This window comes from Dermochelys coriacea, chromosome 12 (genome assembly GCF_009764565.3).
Source record: "Dermochelys coriacea isolate rDerCor1 chromosome 12, rDerCor1.pri.v4, whole genome shotgun sequence".
Taxonomy (NCBI): Eukaryota; Metazoa; Chordata; order Testudines; family Dermochelyidae; genus Dermochelys; species Dermochelys coriacea.
The window spans coordinates 18,980,897-19,002,913 of record NC_050079.1 but is presented as its reverse complement, the minus strand read 5'-3'; the positions used below and the strand labels follow the sequence as shown (position 1 = coordinate 19,002,913).

General features: G+C 40.2%; 1 protein-coding gene across 4 annotated transcripts in view; it reads right to left on the bottom strand.

Moving 5' to 3' along the window:
- The window catches only part of ITFG1 (integrin alpha FG-GAP repeat containing 1), a 202,583-nt gene that overhangs the window by 151,497 nt on the left and 29,069 nt on the right, over positions 1-22,017 (bottom strand). The window lies entirely within an intron of this gene.

The following is a 22,017-nucleotide window of genomic DNA, read 5'->3' as shown; positions in this document are numbered from 1 at the left end:
AGAGCATAAGCTTTCGTGAGCTACAGCTCACTTCATCGGATGCAATTCCACCAAATGCATCCGATGAAGTGAGCTGTAGCTCACGAAAGCTTATGCTCTAATAAATTTGTTAGTCTCTAAGGTGCCACAAGTACTCCTTTTCTTTTTGCGAATACAGACTAACACGACTGCTACTCTGAAACCTGTTACATTAATGTTTTTCCCTGATATCACCCTGAAGAAGCAGATGGAACGTGTTATATGAAGATTTAAAAGCCACGTTAAGGGTAAGTGTCCTGTTATATTAAAGAAACCTTTTTTAAAAAAAATCCCTGAAAGCTACAACATTTACTCTTTTTCTAGACCTTTAACAATGTCTATCAAGCATTTAAGACTTATGAATGGATGACCATCTGAAAATGTGACTCACAGAAAGATACCCTATAGTTACCTTTTAATAATCAATCGTTCTTTACAATTAGAGCTTTTTAAAATATTTATTTAAAAATACCAGCAAAGATGACAATCTAATTAAACATCCCAATTAAACTAAGATGCAGTCTAGCTCCTAAATCATTCTAGTAGCTTAATTTATTATGTTAGTATAATGATAACATAATGACAATTTTACTCAGTGCATATAAATGGAAGGCCTTAAAATGATAATTTGCTTTATTTGAATTTTAAAGCTGTATTCATCCTTATGAATTTTAAATTGAAATAATCAGGACTAATGCATAAAAATGTGATATGTCAGAAGGACTTTTCCCCCCCCCTTTTTTAAAATTTACTCATCTCTGAAAACAGAATTTCAACTTGGCAAATGTTTAACTTTTTGTCTGTGGAAAATCATGAGTTTATATATAGTCACTGAACATGATGTTGATAAATATATTAAAATATTAAGAACATAGCCACAAAAGCAAGGATAATCACTTATAGCCATGGGAATAATCCAGTGATTAGTTTAAAAAAATTTTTTTTCTTCACTTCTGCTATACCTGGGTAGGGTGCTACCAAATTCATGGCCATGAAAAACGAGTCACGGATTGTCAAATCTGGTTTTCCCTCATGGAATCTGATCATTTGTGTGCTTTTACCCTACACTATACAGATTTCACGGGGGAGACCAGAATTTCACAAACTGGGGGTCCGAACCCAAAACAGGGTTGAGGGGGCGGGGCGCGCAAGGTTATTTTAGAGTGATCATGATATTGCAACTCTTACTTCTGTGCCGTTATCTTCATCATTGGGCAGCCAGAGGGCAGCAGCTGTTGGCCAGGCACCCAGCTCTGAAGGCTAGTGCTCACCAGCAGCACACAGAAGTAAGGGTGGCATGGTATGGTATTGCCATCCTTACTTCTGTGCTGCTGCTGGCAGCGGCTCTGCCTTCAGAGCTGGGCTCTTGGCCAGCAGCTGCTGTTCTCTGGCCACCCAGCTCTGCTGGCAGCAGTGCTGCCAGCAGCAACAGCGCAGAAGTTAAGGATAGCAGTATTTCAACTCCCCCCCCCCAATAACCTTGCAATCTCTCAACTCCTTTTTGGGCCAGAACCTCTACAATTACAACACCGTGAAATGTACAATTTTAAAAAAAATTCTGTGACCATGAACTTGACCAAAATGATCCGTGAATTTGGTAGGGCCATACATATGGGGCCCAGTCGAATTCCAACTGAAAAATCAATGAAAAACTTAGAGATTCTCAAAAGTAAGAGCAATTTTAACATTAAAAACATTAATATCCTCTCCAGACTACAATGTTTAAGCACATTTGCAAACAGTAATTGTCATAGTTGGCTCTAAACATTCTGTACGTCTCCATACCATATGTAGAATACCTGGTGAATAACATTGGCAGCTAACAGAGTTTCTTCTTTAGCAGAAACCTTGGCTGGTTGTGACAAATGGCTAGAAAGGGTTAAACAGCTTGCAGGCTGAATGACCCAAAGCTCACCTTTAAAGTCATGTTAGAAAGGTATAAGAATGATAATTAGGGCCATTCATGCTAAATAGGCTAGACCTTTGAAATGCAAACCTATATTGTTTGAAGTAATTCTAATTGTGTGCATCTTAGATGCTATCCCTAAACAGACTTATGCTCAAAGGTGCCACAAGTACTCCTTTTCTTTTTGCAAAATACAGACTAACAGGGCTGCTACTCTGAAACCTAAACAGACGGTTCCTGTCTGTCACTATAACTACTGATTCAGAGATCAAAAGGGAATATTAACATTTGGATGAATCTTGGGTAAAATAATATCATTGTCCATATGTCTCTTTGAAGTTTGTAAAAGATTGCCTAATGGATAAATTGCCCTATGTTAATTTGTGTAACTAATTACTGATGGGTTTGAGGATGGTATCTGTAAGGCAAAAAGAATGAGGAGTACTTGTGGCACCTTAGAGACTAACAAATTTATTTGAGCATAAGCTTTCGTGGGCTAAAATCTACTTCATCGGATGCATGTAGTGGAAAATACAGTAGGAAATACACACACACACACACACACACACACCGCATGAAAAAATGGGTGTTGCCATACACACGATAAAGAGAGCGATCAAGTAAACTCTTTAGAAAGCAAATGATTACATCAAAAGTCTATTGTTTAACCAGGATTGTGTGGTCAAGTGGATGCTAGGACACTGTATACAAAGACCCTTGGGTCCTGATTCTGTCATCTCAGATCTGCTTAGGCTTCATTAGGGGAAATTTGAGTTGCAAGACTGAGGTCACAGTTATGCTGGTACGCCCTGAATATGATATTTGGACATTGGACTATAACCTATGAATTGAATTCTAAAGGAACTCTTTGCAACTACAAGCTCACTGTCTCTGCTATAAATCTGAACCTTAATGAACTGAACTCAGGTGTGTATGTATATCAATCTTTTAACCATAGTCTCTCTTGTTTTTTTAATAATAACTAAATGAAAATTTAAGAATTGGCTGTTGCGTAAAATCTGAAATATCCAGTAACGTGGGAGGTAATGTGTCTGATCCTTTGGGATTAGTAGAACCTTTTCTTTTATATGATGAAACAAGATTTACAGAAATTTTCATCATATTTGACGTGGATACCTGGATGGAGGCGTGAGGCTGGATCACTTTAAGGGAACTATTTTTTTTTGGCTTCTGAGTAACCAGTAAAGTAATAAAGAAGCTGTTTTAAGTTGGCTTGGTAAATCTAAGTATTGGAATATCTGCCATCTTTTTGGGGTTGGGCTGCCCCATTCTTGCAGTTCACCCTAATTGAGTGACCATAACTGGCTCCCACAGTCACACTGGCAATATATCAATCTTCACATAACCTGTTTGGTACACTTTTGCATAGTGCATACAAGACCTCTTAAGTGTAACTGATTAACCAGTCCTCCTTCGCACCAGCTCTCAGTGCAGCAGGGCATCTTTGACAAGATTATCCTATTACTGCTGGTGATGCATTGCATGTGCCTGTTTTCCATGAACTATGCCCTACTTAGCCAAAATGGGATGGCTGCCAATGCACACACATGGCTCATGGACTGTTGTGAGGCTGAACTTTCATTGTGTTGTAAATGGGTCAGTTGATTGTGTCAATCTATTTACAAAACACTGTTGTGTTTTTAGTGTAGAAAAGCCAGATTCAAAGGCTATGCATAGTGAATTATTCTGAATCTGTTACAAAGTTTTTAGTTCTGGAAGTTCTTGGTTTAAGTTTGTTTTTATCATAATTTTTTTTATTTGTAAAAATGAGCATAGACTGACAAAACGTTAAAATAGTTATAGAGCTCTTTTACATAGATAATAAAATAGTTTTGCCATTTTTAAGCACAAATCATAATCAGGTGCCTTTGGTAATCTCATGATTTAACTTCTTGGGATTCCCCCCCATATGACAATATGATACTGTACAGAGGCAAAAGCCAAATAGTTTCTCTTTCTCCCTAAAGCAGACTAAGTTAATATGGATTGAGTATGTTTACCAAAATTCCAAGAAATTAAATTAATGCTACTGAGAATTAATGTATACTGTAAATAGTTAATTTAATCTCCTCTCTTTGAAGCTTTCTGAATAAGTATCTGTGTATGCAGTTTTTTAATAATGGTCCATTTTTCAAGCAAACCATTCCACTATATGCAGTTATGAGTTCACAAATAGGACATATTTGCAAGTTATGAATTAATAACAGTTGCAATCCTGATGACAGCTATTTTAAAAGACAGTTCATAAGACAGTCTAGTCTATTTTTCGTTAATTTCCACGAATGGGGGTTAAACATTGGACTACCCTCCACATGGCTAAAATCATCCCATTTGGAAATAATTTTTTGATCAACAAAAACACTCTTCCCCCACATTATTATATTTTCATGCAGTTAACCCAAGAGAAACCAAACAAAGATGGGTGGCAAGCAGGGGAACTGGAACAATTTGTATAGTGGAAGTGCTGAGAGCCTTTGAACCAAACTGCAAGCCCTCTAAATGATGGAAATCACTTCAAAGCAGGGAGTGCTGCTGTACACCTAGTTCCAGCACCTATAGTGGCAGGGTGCATCAATACATTAGATTTTACTTCTGGAAATTTGGATTCAACTCTAGTTAAGGTCATAAGCAAAAAATTATTTTGGAGGCCTCATCCTAATCTTATTACAAGCGCAACACACAATTTGGAATGACTAATGGTCTTTGATCAGGTGAGGATAAAGACTGGAAAAGCAAAATGCCAGTAATGAGATATATGGACAAAACGGTGAAGCAAGTTTCCCCATACATCTGCTTGCTATTAATTTTGGCCCCTGTCAATACATGTAAACCCTCCTTTTCACACAAATACCATTATTTAAAATTTAATGAATCTTCCTGGATAAAGCTTTGCCTTCAGATTGCTGGAACAAGAAAAATGTCTTGTAATGTAATCCATCAAAAAAGGGATGACTCTTGCCTATAATAGTGCTGATGAAATGAGGTTTACAGGATTGAAGCTATACGTTAATATGTATGATGCAAGTCTGCCAGTAAAACCTGCAAAGGAAGTGTGGGTATATTATCTACTGTTAGAAAGTTAAAAACCCTAGCAATTAAATAATAATGCTTAAAGGACTAACTGAATGCAATTATCTTTTGTTAAAAATAATTTTTTGTTTTGGAACTGCACCAAATACCAAGTTATTTTTTTCTCTAAATTAGAAAATACATTAAACCAATTAAATCAATATTTTAGGCATGATTCCTTTCATCCTGCAGAAAGAAAAGGAGTACTTGTGGCACCTTAGAGACTAACAAATTTATTAGAGCATAAGCTTTCGTGAGCTACAGCTCACTTCATCGGATGCCAATAGCATCCAATCATCGGATGCCAATGGCTGTAGCTCACGAAAGCTTATGCTCAAATAAATTTGTTAGTCTCTAAGGTGCCACAAGTCCTCCTTTTCTTTTTGCGAATACAGACCAACACGGCTGCTACTCTGAAACCGTTCATCCTGCAGAGTCTCTCATTCAATTAAGTTATGGAAGGCCTGTCTATTTTAGTATGGGATCAATCCTTTCTGTCTTCCTTGAGAATTGCTATATAAATATAGCTTGTCTCACTACTGGTATGAGTTTCACAATACATGCACCAACTAATATCACACACAGCTCATCCTTGTTTTATAAAATTATTATGCATTCAATTGGGTTTGAACATCAGTTTACTCCCAAGTTAGTTTGTATTATTTTCCTCTAATATCTCTAATTTAGAGTGCATGTCTTGTACCTTAATATTTTCTAAATGCTTGTAGTGAGTGGAAATGTGGTGAATTAGTTTTTTCTAATATAAAATCAAAGATTTTTTTTTTTTAAAGTTTTGGCTTGATGCAGATTAAATTAGTCATGTTATACACTACTCAAAATTTAATTTCATAATGGGACCAGAGATTTATATTACTGCTACTGGGAACTGCTGTAAAACTAGGTGGCAAATTAAAAATAAAAAAGAACCTCATATAAAATTCATGATAATAGGACCAGAATAAAAGATAGCTCTAAAATGAATTACCTACTGAAAAAAACTAGAAAGAAAATACAATGGCTTGTATGTCACTTAGCCTAATAATAAAAACAAAATACACATTTCAGCTATCTGGTGTGTGGGAGGAATAAATCTGGGGATTAAATTTGAGACAAACTACAAAAAGCTAATGAAAAGATGATAATTTAAAATGTCTGAATTGTTTACTACAGAGGTGGGCAAACTACAGCCTGTGGGCAACATCCGGCTTGCGGGACTGTCCTGCCCCGCCCCAGAGCTCCTGGCCCAGGAGGCATTCCCCCCTCCCCCGCAGCCATGCTGCCGCACTGCGCAATGCTGTGGGTGGCAGGGCTGCAGAGCCTGGCTTGACCCAGTGCTCTGTGTTGCCAGCCACTGGTGCTCCATGCTGCCAGCCACTGGTGCTCCAGGGGGCAAGGAGTGGGGGGAGGCGCGGTTGGATAGAGGGCTGGGGAGTTCGGGGGGGTGGGGCAGTCAGGTCCCGGGGGTGGGGCAGTCAGGAAGGAAAGGAGAGGTTGGATGGGGGGGCAGTCAGGGGATAGGGGGGTGGATGCGACAGCAGTCCCGGGGGGTGGGTAGTCAGGAAGGAGAGGGGGGGTTGGATGGGGGCGGGGGCTGGGCCATGCCTGGTTGTTTGCAGAGGCACAGCCTCCTGTAACCTGCCCTCCATAAAAAATTTCAGAAATCTGATGCAGCCCTCAGGCCAAAAAGTTTGCCTGCCCCTGGTTTACTATGTTAAATGAAAATGTGGAGGTGAGTACATTTATAAAGTCCTTTTTCAGCTACTGCAGTATATTAGGAAGGTCTTCATTTTGGAAGTTTCAAGAAACCTTGGGCAAAATTTTCAAAGGTGACAGCCTAAATTACAAACCAAAGTCATGCATGCCTGTATGGTTTGCACAGAGATCATGAGTAGTATATGGCCTTGTGTAGCAACTAAGTAACTTTTATTTATTCAGCACCTTACCAATCAATTCAGTATCATTCAGCAAAAAAAAAAAAAAATCCTTGCCCTTAGGGCCAGCATTACTTCTACCTTTTGTTCCCCTTTCTTCCACATCCTCCTTTCTCTATTTTCTCCTTCTTCCTGGTCTTTGAGACTTCTTTATTATCTCTGCATTTCCCTGCATAGACTATAGTAACTTTCAGTTTCCCACTCAAACCCTTTTCCCTTTTACTGATAAAATGAGCAATGAAACAATGTGACATACCATGGTACTAATGGGTAGCTCTTTCACCCACCCTCTAATCTAGGGTGCCCTTTAAAATGGGTACAGCATGCAAGTCACTCCCAGCTATGTCTCTGTCTGCGCTGCTACCAACTACACCTTGGCTCTTTTTCAGTTTTAGGTTTTCCCCCAGAAACCTATGTCTTGTACTGCCCAGCCCCCTCCTGGACAGTACAAGTTTAGATAAAACCCCCCATTTCATCAACAGAAATAATATGAGTACATCTTGTTGCCCCAAATGGAGTTTCCCCCACTCTGCAATTTAAACACAATGGATTAGATATAAAATAATACAACAAATTTATTAACTACAAAGAGATTTTTTTTAGTGAGTACAAGAAATGACGCATAAAAGTCAGAAATGTTTACAAGAAAAATAAAGATAAAACGCAATTGGTTCCTAATTTAACACACTATGTGAAATTCAAAGCCAAGTTTTCTTACCACATCCAAGACCAAGCATTTCACACCCGAGTCACTGTTTTAGGCTGTTAGCAAACATGGCATTGGTTTACACACCATTTACTTATCCAAGGTCCCCTCTGCAAACACGAAGGCTACAATTTTTCTTAAGATACTGAATTTACCACATGGGGTCCACACAAATGCACCAAGTGAGCTGGATTTAGTCCACAGACCAGCGTTGAACAACTCTGGGGTATGCAATTCTGCTGATCATTTTTGTGCACTCTCAAAGAACTAAAACACAGTCTGAAGGTCCAAAGCAAGTGAAAAGGAACTACAGCAGTGAAAAGGAATTAATCTCTCTTACACTGTATGTGCCAACCCCAATAATGAAATTTCATTGTCTGAAACATGAGAATTCAACAAAAGATGATCACTTAGAATGCTAATTTAGATAAAGCAATTTTTATATGCTCAGAGTTGCAGCTGTTTCTCTGTTTTTAGATTAAACAAAAAGAGACTGCTAAGCAAAACTATGCCATCAGTTCAAATAGTCGTCTTTAGACTACCTCTAGTGAGGATGCTCCAAATGTGACATGAACTGGGAGATGGTGACAAAGGCTTTGCATTTAGTACAGCATCAACAATCCCAACTGGATACACAACTTTAATCCATTTCCTCTCTCTCTGACCGCTCTATTTTAAGGCTATGGCTACACTACAGTTTAGGTCAGCAGAATTTGTGTCACTCAGGTGTTTGAATAAACTACCCCCCTGAGCAATGTAGGTAACACACATATAAGTGCTGTTGTGGACAGCACTATGTCAGCAGAAGAGCATCTGCCGCTTGTGGAGGTAGTTTTATTATGCTCATAAGAGCTCTTTCCTGTAAGCACAGTGTCTCTTCATCAAATGTGCTGCAGCAGCTGTATGTGTAGACAAGCCCTTAAAAGCAGTAGCAGGTTCTCTCCCTGCAGGACCCAGATTATTGCACTGAAATCTTCCATGCTTCTGGTTCTTCTTTAGGTATAGAAAATTATGACTGAAGAGGAAGCCTACGTCATGGATGATTTAATAAAATTTTTGGGCACCATTAAGTTCTTTAATATTGTTGATCAAGCCTGCTGGAGGAAAAGAGGAGTGGACAGACATATCAGAATGAACAGTAACATTTGGGTTTCATAATTTTGAAGAGATACTAATATTAGTTTACGTTATTCAGACTTGAACATGCATGCTTTGATTTAAACTGTAGAGGTCATGTTTAAAATTAACAATTTTGAATCATTATTTGCAGTGTCAACTAAACTTCCCACCTATTCTGAAATACCTAGCATACTACAAATCCAAAAAATGAATTTACTATCAACTGACAAGCTTTTAAGGGTGCCCCACCATATCTTATGTTGGCAGTTTTGCTAAAAATACCAGCATTTGAATATGCGTCTTTTAGTCTGAAAAGCACAGAAAATTAAGTATTTGGCACTGGTTAAGATACTCTATTCAAATGCTGAAGGGTTTGATAGCAGTAGACATAGGGATATTTATAGTCTAAGATTGGATAATCAACAAATGAAAGCTCATGTATATTAACTATCTGAATTGTACAGAAATTACATTCAACTAGTACACTACATAGAAATGAAATCCTTGATACTCTGAAAAAAATCTCAAGCCAGATGCACACAGATTTGCTGTAATATATGTTTTCCACATCCTAATCTAATGGGTGGAATTAAGGGAAGTATTTACACTCTGAAAAGGATGCTTACCACTCATACACATGTAAAAGAGATAGTAAATGGTGAAGCCTAAGTTTTACTTCTATATTATTGGTTTAACAAGTAGCAATCAATATAAAGTCACAAAACTGATGGAGAAGTTTAAATTAAATTCAAAAGGTTTGGAATAAACCACGTGAACAAAAAGTTAGCAAGTACTGAAAGTAGTATAGGATTGAACGCTGGCATTTTAAACAAACCATTCAACACATTTTTACAGAATAAGGTTGTGATAGTCTCAGAAACAGAAAAATGTGGTCTTGAGTGTTCACACTCAGCATCCTCACTTTTACAAAAAGAAGGGTCAGGAGTAAGTGACCAGTCTTGCCCAGTTTTTCAATTTAAGAAGGGTTACATGGCACAGAGGTGAAAATACTGGCAGCCAGCCTATATTAGTTTTCTCTCTCACCACTGGCAACAACGCTGTGAGAATTTCCAAAAATCTTCAATCTAAATGCAGCCTGGGAGTTCTGCCAGAACACTGAAGTTAACATCCATCATCTTGTATGAAGCAGCATAGGAATTTTTATAAACTATTCACTTAAATTTAATCTTAAAAATGGCTAAGCGTTTTAATATTAGTTTTAAGTTAACAGATACAAGTTGAACAAAGACCACCACAATTTTCACTAATCTTCACAAGTCAATTACTTAAGTGAATTAAAACACCCGAGTACAGTAACTGCCTGGTTTACATTAATGTAGTATTAAAGCACAATGTTCAACTGAATAAAACTTTAATAAATAGAATGAAAAGATATTTGAATTTGTTGGCTTTCAAGATGTTAAAACTACTTTGCAAGCTACCACTTAAAAGTTATAATATGGTCAAGGTCCCTAATACTCTGGCAGGGCAGACTATATGGGTGTGAACTGCAGAGCACACCAAAATGTTGTGTTCTAACTGCCCTGTGTGGACACTGCTAGCACCAGCTAAAAGTTACCTAATTCATGAGGACTCTCACGGCTTGTCTACACAGGCAATTAATGGCGCTGCAACTTTCTCGCTCAGGGGGGTGAAAAAACACCCGAGTAAAAAAGTTGCAGCGCCATTAAGTGCCAGTGAAAAAACACCCCCCTGAGCGCAGCAAGTTTCAGCACTGTAAAGCGCCAGTGTAGACAGTGCCCCAGCGGTGGGAGCTACGCCCCTTATTGAGGTGTTTTTTTTTAGAGTGCTGCGCCGGAGGCTGAAGGTGCTGTAGGCTAGGAGAAGCATGTTGCACAGCAGCAGCAGCTTCCCCTACTCTGCAAGCACCAGAGGCGGGGGCTCAACCTTCAGCCCACCCACTCCACCCCTTCCCCCAAGCCCCCACTCTTAACCCACCTCTTCTTCCCCTCTCTTCCCCCTTTACTCTGCACCACTGCGTCCTCACTCCTCCCCTGCCTCCTGCCCATGGCAATCAGCTGGCTTGCGACATTCAGGAGGGAGGAGAGAGGACTCGGCGCACAGCCTCCCCCCCCCCCGTCCTGCCCGTGGTAATCAGCTGGTTTGCAGCATTCAGGAGGGAGGGGGAGCCTGCACGCCAAGTCCTTGCTCCTCTTCCCTCCCTCCAGAACACCATAAGCCAGCTGATTGCCGCAAGCAGGAGGAGGGAGGAGCAGGGGGAAGGTGCTGATCCTCGGGGTCTGCTGGCTGGTGGGAGGTGCTGGGGAGGGGGAAGGGGGTGTAGGGAAGCTGATTAGGGGGCTGCCAGCTGTGGACAAAACAGGCAGCCAAACAACATTATAGCGAAGCACTGCACAACTTTAAATGGAGCACATTCTGTAACTGAGCAAGGACGCAAGATCGAAACATTGTTAAGCGAGAGGACGTTAAGTGGGGAGTTACTGTACAATTTCTCTCTCCACCTATTCCTGGCCTTCAGTTGTCCACCTCTTGATCCACTCTCCCTGTTCCCCACTGGCTCCTTGTCCTAATCTCCCTTCCCAGACTACTTGTGCAGTGGCACTGGAATATTTTTTACAGTGGGGGTGTTGAAAGCCAGTGGTCCCCATCCCAAGCTTTTTACCTTTTCACCCTCCCTTACTCCTGTCTGTGCTCCTCTCAGCCGGCAGTGCTGGGGCCAGAAGCAGAACCATGGCTGGGGGGGGGAGGGGGCAAGGAGGGGGAACGGGGCAGGGGCCAAGGCTGGGACCCACATGTGGGGCCAGAGCAAAGCCCCTGTTGCAGGGCCGGTGGCAGCCATGACCCTGTGTATGGATTCCAGGTATGGGGGTCATGAAGAGTGCTGGGCCTGGGACCAGCAGCAGCCAGGAACTGAGCCCCTGGGCACAGGAGCAGGAATAGAGCCCCGGGCGCGAGTCCAACTGCAGCTCCAGCAACAGCTGGGACCTCATGTGCAGGGCTGGGAAAAGAGCCCCAGATGCAGGTCCAGCAGCAGCTGAGACCCTGTGTGCGGGGCGGGAACAAAGGCCCGGGCGCAGGTCCTGCAGCCAGGAGTCAGGACCCCAGATGCGGGGCCAGGAGCAGAGCCCTGGGCCAGCAGTGCTGGGACCCTGGGCGCGGCATGGCAGGTGGGACCCCGCACAAAAACTGGGGTTGCTGCAACACTTCCCGCACCCCTAGTTCCTTCACCTATTAACTTTTACAGTGTCATTATCGACTCCTGCACAGTTTCTTTGTCCAGCTTGTTCCAGCTCTTCCTCCACACCTGAGCTCCTCATCTTATCTTTGTCCCCTTACCTCTTTCAGACCACTCCACTGGTTCTCAGGTCTGGTCTCTTCCCCTCTCTGGCTTCACATCCAGTAAGTCCCTCCCAACTTCCACCTACCGACTCCCAGTCCTCTCCACTGTTTCCCTTCCCAGTCTCTATGTGCAGCCAATATCAGTCTCCCCTCCAAGTCCCAATTTCCCTCATCAGCCTCCAGTCCCAGTCCCCCCTCTCTCACCCTTGCTTCTTCTCCCAATCTATTTCCCTTACCTGCCCAGCTCTTGCCCTCTGTGCATTCAAATCAGGTAGCTGCCTCCAGTACCAGTGCTGAGCCCAGCAACAGGTGGGTCAGTGGTTTGAAAGCAAAAAAGATAAGAGTCTCCCTGCTCTCAGTTCAGGTGCCCAAACAGAGCATGGCTCACAGCAGTACAGGGCTACACTTGCAGAGAAATCCTGCTCAGTCCAAGGCTGGAGCATGCTCAGCATGGATGAAATTTTCTGGGAATCTAGCTGCAAAAATCTACAAAGTCTCTACTGAGCATGTGCAACCTGCAGTTTTTCAAAGGTAAATAATTTGGCCAGATGTTTACTTAGACAGTGTAACTGTATGGAACCTAACTCTCGCAAGTGCCCCTTCTGGGAACTGCAGCTGGTGCGGCAGGCTCCCCCACTCAGCAGCACCTCCTCCCGATTCAATCAGGGGTATTTATGGTAGAAGTCAGACAGGTCCTGGGCTGTAATTTTTTGTTTCTTGCCCATGACCTGTCCATGACTTTTACTAAAAATACCAGAGATTAAATCGTAGCCTTAGCTATATACAGCTGAAAACAGGACCTTATAATGGGAAATGTCAGGCAATCTCAATAACAGGCACTGTTACCAGTCCCAGCTACAATAATCTTTTCCAGTAGAAAAGACAGGCAGGGAAAAATGAAGGACAAAATTTACTTGTTACTTGCAGTTAGCGTCTAATTATCCTTGTTATTTTTTCTAGTCTCTTCTTTGTATGTTATAAAAGCAGAATACTATTTATAGGTTAAGATGAGTGTTCATTTCACTAATGATTGACTTGACCTTTCTCTTTAATGTCAAAGGGCTTTATATGAGAACTGAAACCTTCAGCATTTCAGGACCTTTACTTTTTTTAAAAAATTTTGTCCAGGGTACCAAATGAACAATGTACACGAGCAGCATTTTAAAATTAGTTTTATTTAACTAAACAAAAATATCTTAAAAACTGCATACATATGAAAAAAATAAACTGATTCATTAAGCAAAGAAAGTATTACTTATAATAAGTGAATTTAACTTGTTTCTCGTCAACATTTCCTTCAAGACTTTAGAACTGTTAGATCTCATTCTCATATACCTCGATTTTATTCACAGATTGGAGAATAAGCTTTTCCACTTTTTCAACTCCCAATCACTTTCTCAACTTTGAAAAAACTAGTCACTGAACTAACTAGTTGAATAAACTGAAATGAAGAAACTACCCTCTGCAGCTGCAGATGAGATTATTTTTGTCAAAAAGCTGGTTTATCACTTCAGCAAACTCTGGTTCCAGGTGCTTAGCCAGTGACTTCCATCAATTTAAGAGTCTGCCTTTCCTTTAAACTTCAGCAGGAAACATGTACTGCTTAAATATTAGTATTTTTATTTAATTTAAATGATAAATATATTATAGAAATTTCAGGCCTTAGCATACCTTGTCATAATTTCAAATTTAGTTTTAAATAGATTTTTTAAAAAAATTTAATTTAAATTAAAAATCTAATTTTTTAAGTTAATTTTTAATCCACCCTAATGTGGTGAGTAATTTTTGGCCCATAATTCCTTTGTGAGATGTTTATTGCAAGAACTTGATATTCAGATTGTAACAGGTCACCTGGCATGTTTTTATGGCCTAGGCAGATTAATAAAACTTTTACAATTCAGACTCAATGGCATATACACTTATAAATTTGCAATTCATTTTCTATGAATATTTTGCAATATTTACCTAGAATTAAATGTTTGATCAAGTTTTTCTTCTAGAAACTCAATTGATGAAGTATTCTTGGAAAGCAAAAGGGATAGACAGGGTCCAAGAAAATTCTTCAATAAATATTTGCAGATTTTTTTAATATGACATATTCACCTATCTCTAGAGCCTATGAGGATAATTTCAGAATACATGAACCATTTCGAAGGCTTAAAAATTTAACAATCACATTACCACAAGTTTAAACCCTATATCAATGATACTCAGACTTCAGTGGTTCAAGAGCCAAATTAGCGATCAACATTAACCAGAAGAGCCATAGTAGTGTGAATTCATTGTTTCATTTACTATAGTACTACATATTCATATTTAAACAGTATGAAGGGAAATATTTAGTGTGTGTGTGTCTATATATTCTCACAGCAAAATGACTAACCAAGCATTATTTTATCAACTACCATTGGTTAACAACATAGTAAAAGCATCCTGATTGGTTAATAATTAAATCATACAGTGTTTTAATATCATGTGCTGCAAAGAGCAGCAGGAGACGCATTAAAGAGCTACTTACTCAGACTGAGGCTCAAGAGCTGCACCACTGCCCTATATTAAAGTAAAGGCTCTAATAATTATAAAGAAATATTTAATTCCTTTACATTTTTAAGAATTAATGCTGCAAAAATGATATATTAACCCTCAAATATCATTTAAACATTCACATTTTTAAGTAAGTTCTCTACAGATATATTATGTTTCTGATTATGTAAAGCAACTGGGGACTCATCCTCTGGGATTTTAACAAAATTATGTTAATCCTCACACTGGAAACTCCATTGATTCTTGGAATAAAGCTAGCAATATTGCAATGAGCAATGGAAGAAGACCCATTCTACATCAGCAGTATGAACAAAAATCTGGCTTTATATAGACCTCTAAGGCCAGTACCAAATTTTTCAAGGAAAGAACATTAACTCTTAAAATAAAAGGTGAAGGTTGCCCTTTTACCTTTCCCAAGCTGCACTATGGGCTAACTCTACAACATATGTATGTCACAGCATCAGAAAGAGGGAAGATTAGATTTAAGTGTATACTTTACCACCACCCTCAGCTTGGTGATAGGAAAACACAAAAAAAGAATTCATTTTTACAAAAGTAATAAGTTTCATCAGTAAAACATTGTCTCAAACAATATGAAGCTCCTTGATTTCAGTCTTTAATAAAAAAAATCCATTTATTTTATGTAAACAAGTCTCATGTTCTAATTTGCTCAAAAGCATTCGTCTGAAAGAGTACCCACGCTAAAGAAGGAATCGAAGGGCATGGCTACACTTGCAGATATAGAGAGCTTTGAGTTAAACCAGCCTTCGTAGAGTGCAGTAGGGAAATCACTGCAATCTGTCCACACTGACACTTTCAAGCGCACTGGCATGGCCACATTAGCAGCTCTTGCAACAGCCAGAGAGCAGTGCATTGTGGTAGCTATCCCAGCATGTAAGTGGCTGCAACATGCTTTTCAAATGGGGGTGGGGAGGTGGGGTGGAGCGGAGCGTGACAGGGTGTGTGTTGTGTGTATGTGGGGGGAGAGAGACAGTGGGTTTTTGGGGGGGCTGAGAGCATGTCAGCATGCTGTCTTGTAAGTTCAGACAGCAGCAGAACCCCTGCCCCTCCCCCTCACACTCACACCAGTAATGGTTGCTTTGTCTTGGAGCAGATAAGCATGCCAGCTGTCAGAAATGGAGCTTTCAAAGGGCATAGTCGCATTCCTACAGTGATTCCAAAACAATGACAAGAGTGGCCACTTGATTTAAGGGGATTATGGGACATTTCCAGAGGCTGATCAGAGTGCAGTAATGCAACACCTCGTTCAAACTGACGCCTGGGCCTTTCAGCCAAGGTGCACCAAGCATTAATTTTCTCGCCGAGGTGCAGTACCAGGAGCGCTCTAGCCGTGGAGGCTCTACATGCCTTGCCAGTGTGGACAGATAGCGAGCTAGGGCGCCCAGGGCTGCTTTAATGTGCTCTAACTCGCAAGTGTAGCCAAACCTTAAGAGTGTTCTGCAGCCTAGACTAAATGATCACTAAGCTTTTCTGGTTCTATATTCAAACCAATGTGTCAAAACCACCTAAAGTTGATAAAGAACAACAATGTAAAACCAAGAATTATAATGTAAAACTATATATACACACATTTGTGTTTATCACCTTCTCAGATCCACACATGCTCTAGAAAACAGCAATGTATGATTATTATGCAGCCCAGAATTAACAACCGTGTAAAAAAAGGGCAAGCCTGCCCTATAGCACCGCCTGTCACTCAAGAGCGAATCTGCAGCACCCTTTGTCAGTTTACCCTTCTCTCATTGCCCCATTGTAACTCCACACCATCCAAACATTTAAGATGCAATTCACCTGCTGGGGCTCTACTCTATTAAGTCCAAATAAAGTCTCTTGCATAGATGCTCAAAATAAAGTTTCTCTGGCCTCCAGTCTCTGAACAGTCCCCATGTTCACGGGGTTGCATAACTCTTCTTCTTGGGGCCTGTACTTCCAGACTCAAAGCCGCTTCTCTGGCAACCTCCCCAGCTGCTTCCTTCAGGAACCCTTTCAGCAACTTTCTTTGTGGTTCTTTCCCTTACTTCCCTGGGCTGAAAGAGATCCATAGGCAGCAGCCCTTCCCCTGCCACTATCTCCCCTTTTGTAAGGCTCAGGTACCTTCCCTTAAGCCCAAGTGGGTAGGCAGCAAGTAACCATCACAGGCACACTGGACTCTGTTCCCTCTTGAAGGGGCCACTCATCCTGTGACAAACCTCTAGGCTCTCCTAGTTCTATACACTTCTCCAGACCCTGGCTTTAAAACTCTAAGAGGCTAGGGGTTGGTGGGAGGAGAGAAATAACTTTATATTGTTAGCTACATACATTTTACTCACGGAAAATGCCATACTTAACATAATTCCTTACTCTGGCCATCTAATCTTGACACAATAGCAACAGTAAGGTCTATAGACTACACAGTAAAGAGTCATTGGAAGAATAAAGTTGCAAACTATCAATGTTCTTAAAAGCATTGCTCTGTAAACATTCTGACTTAGGGTATGTTTAGACTGCATGGTCCTTACAGTAGCATGTAGAGTATATATACACTTCATGCTCCCCCAGCACCCATATAAACAGCCGTGTAGACTTGAGGCACTGTTTAGGTAAGTAGAATAAAGATACACCAGAAGCCTTAGGGTACATACCCTACCCAGCTCTCTACATGCCCAAGCAGTACCGCATCCCATTTACCCTGTTATTTGTAGTTTATTTTTAGTATCCTGGTGCTTTTTCCTGCCAGAGGGAAAGGCTTCAGCAACGGAGAAAGGCTCCAGCAGCTCCCCACTGCTGGAGCCTTTCCCTGTTGCTTTCCCTTTGCCAGAGGCTTTCACTGACACCTGTAGCTACATGCTACAGTGTGGACACAGGCCGCTTCTCACTGCAACATGTAGCTATACATACCCTATGCAAGTCTGCCAGTGGTATGCAATGTAGACGTAGCCTTAGAGTCATCATTTTATCACTATTTTAGTGATTAGCAATCTTTAGGTGCTTCCGGATCAACCACATTCTTCTTACATATTATGTAAGATCCAAAGAATTTTAGTCTCTCTTTCATCCTGAATCTAAGTGTGACTGTTTATTCCTAAATTTTGCTATGTGTCCAAACTTACAGAATCAGGGCAAATGTACATAATTAAAAAAGGATTTCCTACCAAAACAGTAAGTCTTGTTTTCTAATAGTTGTGCCTCCAGAAACACACATTGCATGGCTACAGAGTTATAGTTGGGGTGCATATACACAATCTTTGAGCCTCAAGTTTCACAGGCAACTGTATAAAGGGAAAGAAAGGATTTGGGCCCTCCATGAACAGAATTTGAAGATAATTATATGACAACACCTAACAGATGCTCCAGAAATACATATCTGTCTTGCCAAGCTTAATGAATAACAAAGCAATGATTATCTAGGATCCACCTAATACACTGTATTTTCTTGCCTTGATATCAGGTTGATTATACTCATGATCAAAAGCAGGTCTTCAGCTATACAAAACCACACAACATTGTCTCATTTCTTACCCCATTATACTGTATCAGCCCATTCCTTGAAAAGGCTGAAAGTGTATAAGGGTGTAACTATTTGATACAAGACTTTGGATAGACTTAACTTTCTTTGCCTCAAGTGTTCCAGTGTTATCCATAAACATCTTGATGCTTTCATAAAGACCTTTCATCCTGAGACACATAGTACACTTATTTTCCTTTCTCCCTTTGACATCAGAACTATTCAGTGTTCCTTTGCATGACCCAAGTTGCTCATGAAAGAAGCTATTCCTCCATTAAGAATTAGCTACAATGGTACTCTTGAATATTGTCAACAACGAAATTTTGTAGACCAATTCTATCTGTAATCAGGATATGGGCTTTGTCATCAAGCCTTTTCTTCACTGAACTAACATATTGCTTTCTGCAACCAGGCAATCACTACTAATGATGCAGGGATCTTGATTTTTTCTTTCTGCAGCTGTTTTAAGATCCTATTTGTCTCACTCCACTCAGCATTTACTTTGCATAATTATCACAGTTTATCAAAGTTTTGAATATTCCTAGTGCATATATCCTCTCGTTTTGGGGAAAATGTTCATCTGACCCAGAATGCTTTTGTTTTATGTTTAGACTCTGACTGCAAGATTATTAAGATAACACATTCAAATTCAAGATTTTCAGAAATCTTGTGTTGAATAGAGAACAGAATACATAGGTGAACTATTGGTCAGCTAGTCAATTTATTGCTAGAGAGAGTAACTGAAATGATAAAGAAAACAATAAAATAGGGTACTAGAGACATTACATTTAGTTATGCATGCATATAAATTGGGGGAAGGGGATACAGAGACTGCCGTCTCCTTTTCTTAAACCTCTCAGAATGAAAATGCATCTCACCAGCAAAAGCATCCAAAGTCTCTTGAATTTTCAGCAGCAGTGCATCACTGTATCAATTTTTGCAATTCTAATGGTAGCTTTATAAAAAAAAGTAAAAGTATTTACCGATGCAGCTGCTGTTGAATAGGATTTCTTCATACAGGCATTTTATTCTCATCCTAGACTGATAGCTTTTGCTGAAACAAATATAGGCAATCTTACTTTCCCAAACATGGGGCCAGGTTTTCAAAGAAAGAAGCCTAACTCGCACCCAAAGTTTGTATATGCACCTGCTGTACCTTCAACCTAGTACCTGTGCACTGGAATCCCAGTAATTAAGTGGAAATGAATAGGTGTTAAATTACCAAATATGTATGAAAGTGGATTGTGAACATTTGCCTGTGATAAAGAAAAGGAGTACTTGTGGCACCTTAGAGACTAACAAATTTATTTGAGCATAAGCTTTTGTGAGCTACAGCTCTCTTCATTGGATGCTTTCGGTGAACTGTAGCTCACGAAAGCTTATGCTCAAATAAATTTGTTAGTCTCTAAGGTGCCACAAATACTCCTTTTCTTTTTTGCGAATACAGACTAACACGGCTGCTACTCTGAAACTTGCCTGTGACAGTATGACGTCTCAGAATTCAGAAGTTAAAGTAAACTTCACTCAGCCAAAAAACAAATTTGAGCACTGAAATACTGAGATGATCACATTAGATAAAATTATTAAAATGTACCAGCATTACAAGTAGAGTTGTTTCAGATACGATCTCCCTAAGAAAGATGAGTGTTATCTTTGTTCTGGGTTATGTTCATATTTTCGGGATTTATAAAATCCTTATACAGTTAGCCTTTTATGAAGTGCTGTTAGGGATATAAAACATCTTTAGGATCATAATGACTTAACAGCTTCACTATAGCCAATATAGAAGTATTCTATTATAAATTCCTAGTTCGAGGGTTTAATATATTGGTAGTTTGAAAATCAATTAGGCAGAAACTTGGCACAAAGGTTTCCAGCCTAGTAAGGCTTTTTTAAAATCCAACATACTTTAAATCTGTTAAGCTATTTACAATGATAGAGCTGTCAAAAATAGTTTAGCTGAATTCACTGTTTTGGCTACATATGCTGTGAAAGGAAGTATTGAATGTTCTAGGAAGTATCACCTTTAAAAAAAAATGTATCAGAAAAGGCCTCTAAAGCATGCGGGGAAGTAAGAAATGAGGCATTTCAGGGTTTTTATGAAATTAAGAGCAGATAATATACCTTTTGTTTTATTAGTATGTCATTTAATCATTCATATCAAAGCAACACTCAAAGACTCCCATCAGGATCATGGCTCCATTGTGGAAGGTACAAGACAAACACATAAGAAATGGAGCCATCTACAACAAGCTTAAAGTTTTAGATCCTGTTAGTTAAAACACTTAACTCTCCCACATGTACTGCAACCCAAGACTGAACTTTACATTTGGTAGAGCCCTGCAATCTGCAGATATCCACTGACCATGTTTGTGGATTGATGCGTACCCAAATTTTATATCTAAAACCCTGCAAATCTGTGGAAATCCACGGATGTGGATATCCATGGACCATGTTTGCAGATCCGATGCAGATACAAATTTTGTATCAATGCAGGCCTCTTCCTGTAGTCATTCTCACAAGAGGGGAAGGGGCAGGAGGGAGCTAAAGAGCCAAGCAGCTCAGGACAGGTCTGCTCCCTCCTCTCGCTCTCCTCCTGTGAGCAATGCAGACTGGATGTCACCTCTACTCCTCTTCCTCTCCCCCACCCCAGCCTTGGAGAGGGAGTGAAGAACCCCAGGAGGAGCAAACATGAGTCTGGGGGTGGGCCTGAATAGATGGGGGTGGGGGCAGAACTAATTTCTGGGTAGGGAACTGGCAAGAGCTCCTGCAGCAGGGGACAAAAATCACATTGCCTAATGAATTTCAGAGAGTGACAACACTAAATTGTCTCACAGACACACACGGGATGGATGGTGGAATTAAGGAAAATCAGAAGTCAAACCAAACAAATCACAATCTTTAAAAAAAAAATCATGATTTTGTGGAATTTGACTCATGATTTTGATATCAAGAGGGTCTCTATTCATGATTTTCATCTCTTGAGCTTGGCAATACTGTAGAAGTCAAACTTGTGTTACCACACATGTATGTCATGTCTATTATTACACATGACTAATCGCATAAAGGATTTTTTCTGTTTCATTTTTTAAAAAACAAGGCAATTACATGCAAAAACTATGTTAAAAGAACATTAATAAGGTTGCAAAGTACACAAAAGTTAGGAAATGCCAGGGTTAAGATTGCCTGTGCAATCGTTCATTTGGTCCCGTTGTGTGTATACATTGTGATACAGTCTTTAATTATATGATCCCATACTGCATCCGTCTCTGTGTAGTATTAGATTTTTTTTTAAAAAGTTTTTTTTTTCCAGTTTGCATCATATTGACATCCACACAGGTCATCAACAGGATTGGAACCTTTAGATCCACCACACAGACCTTTGTCACTTGAGCAAACAGAATAATAGTTGTGGTAGGTTTTCATCCACTGTGTGGACCAATACTAGAAGGGGATGGGACACTTTCCCAGTGGTTACACAGATATTTGCTGATGCCAGAGGAATGGGCAAGAGTCATGAATCTTGGGTTCTATTCCAAGCTCTGGAGGAAAATGTGCAGTGCTGCTGTAAGGTCTCCTGTGTAGTTGATCCATGCAGGCAGGAGAGAGCTCTCTTGCAAGCATAATTAAACCTCCTCTAACGAGCAGTCTCCCACTGACATCGCACTGTCCACACAGCCATTTTGTTGGTGAAACTTTAGTCGGTCGGGTATTTTTTTTTTCACATCCCTGACCAACAAAAGTGCTAGTGTGGACAAAGCATGGTTCTCAGTTTCAGTTTCCTTCATCTGTCAGGCCCAGTCTCCTGTAGCTCTTCATCCGATGACAGTCTCTCCTGCCCCCACCCCATCTGCCGGCTGTCTCTCCCTCTGTCCTG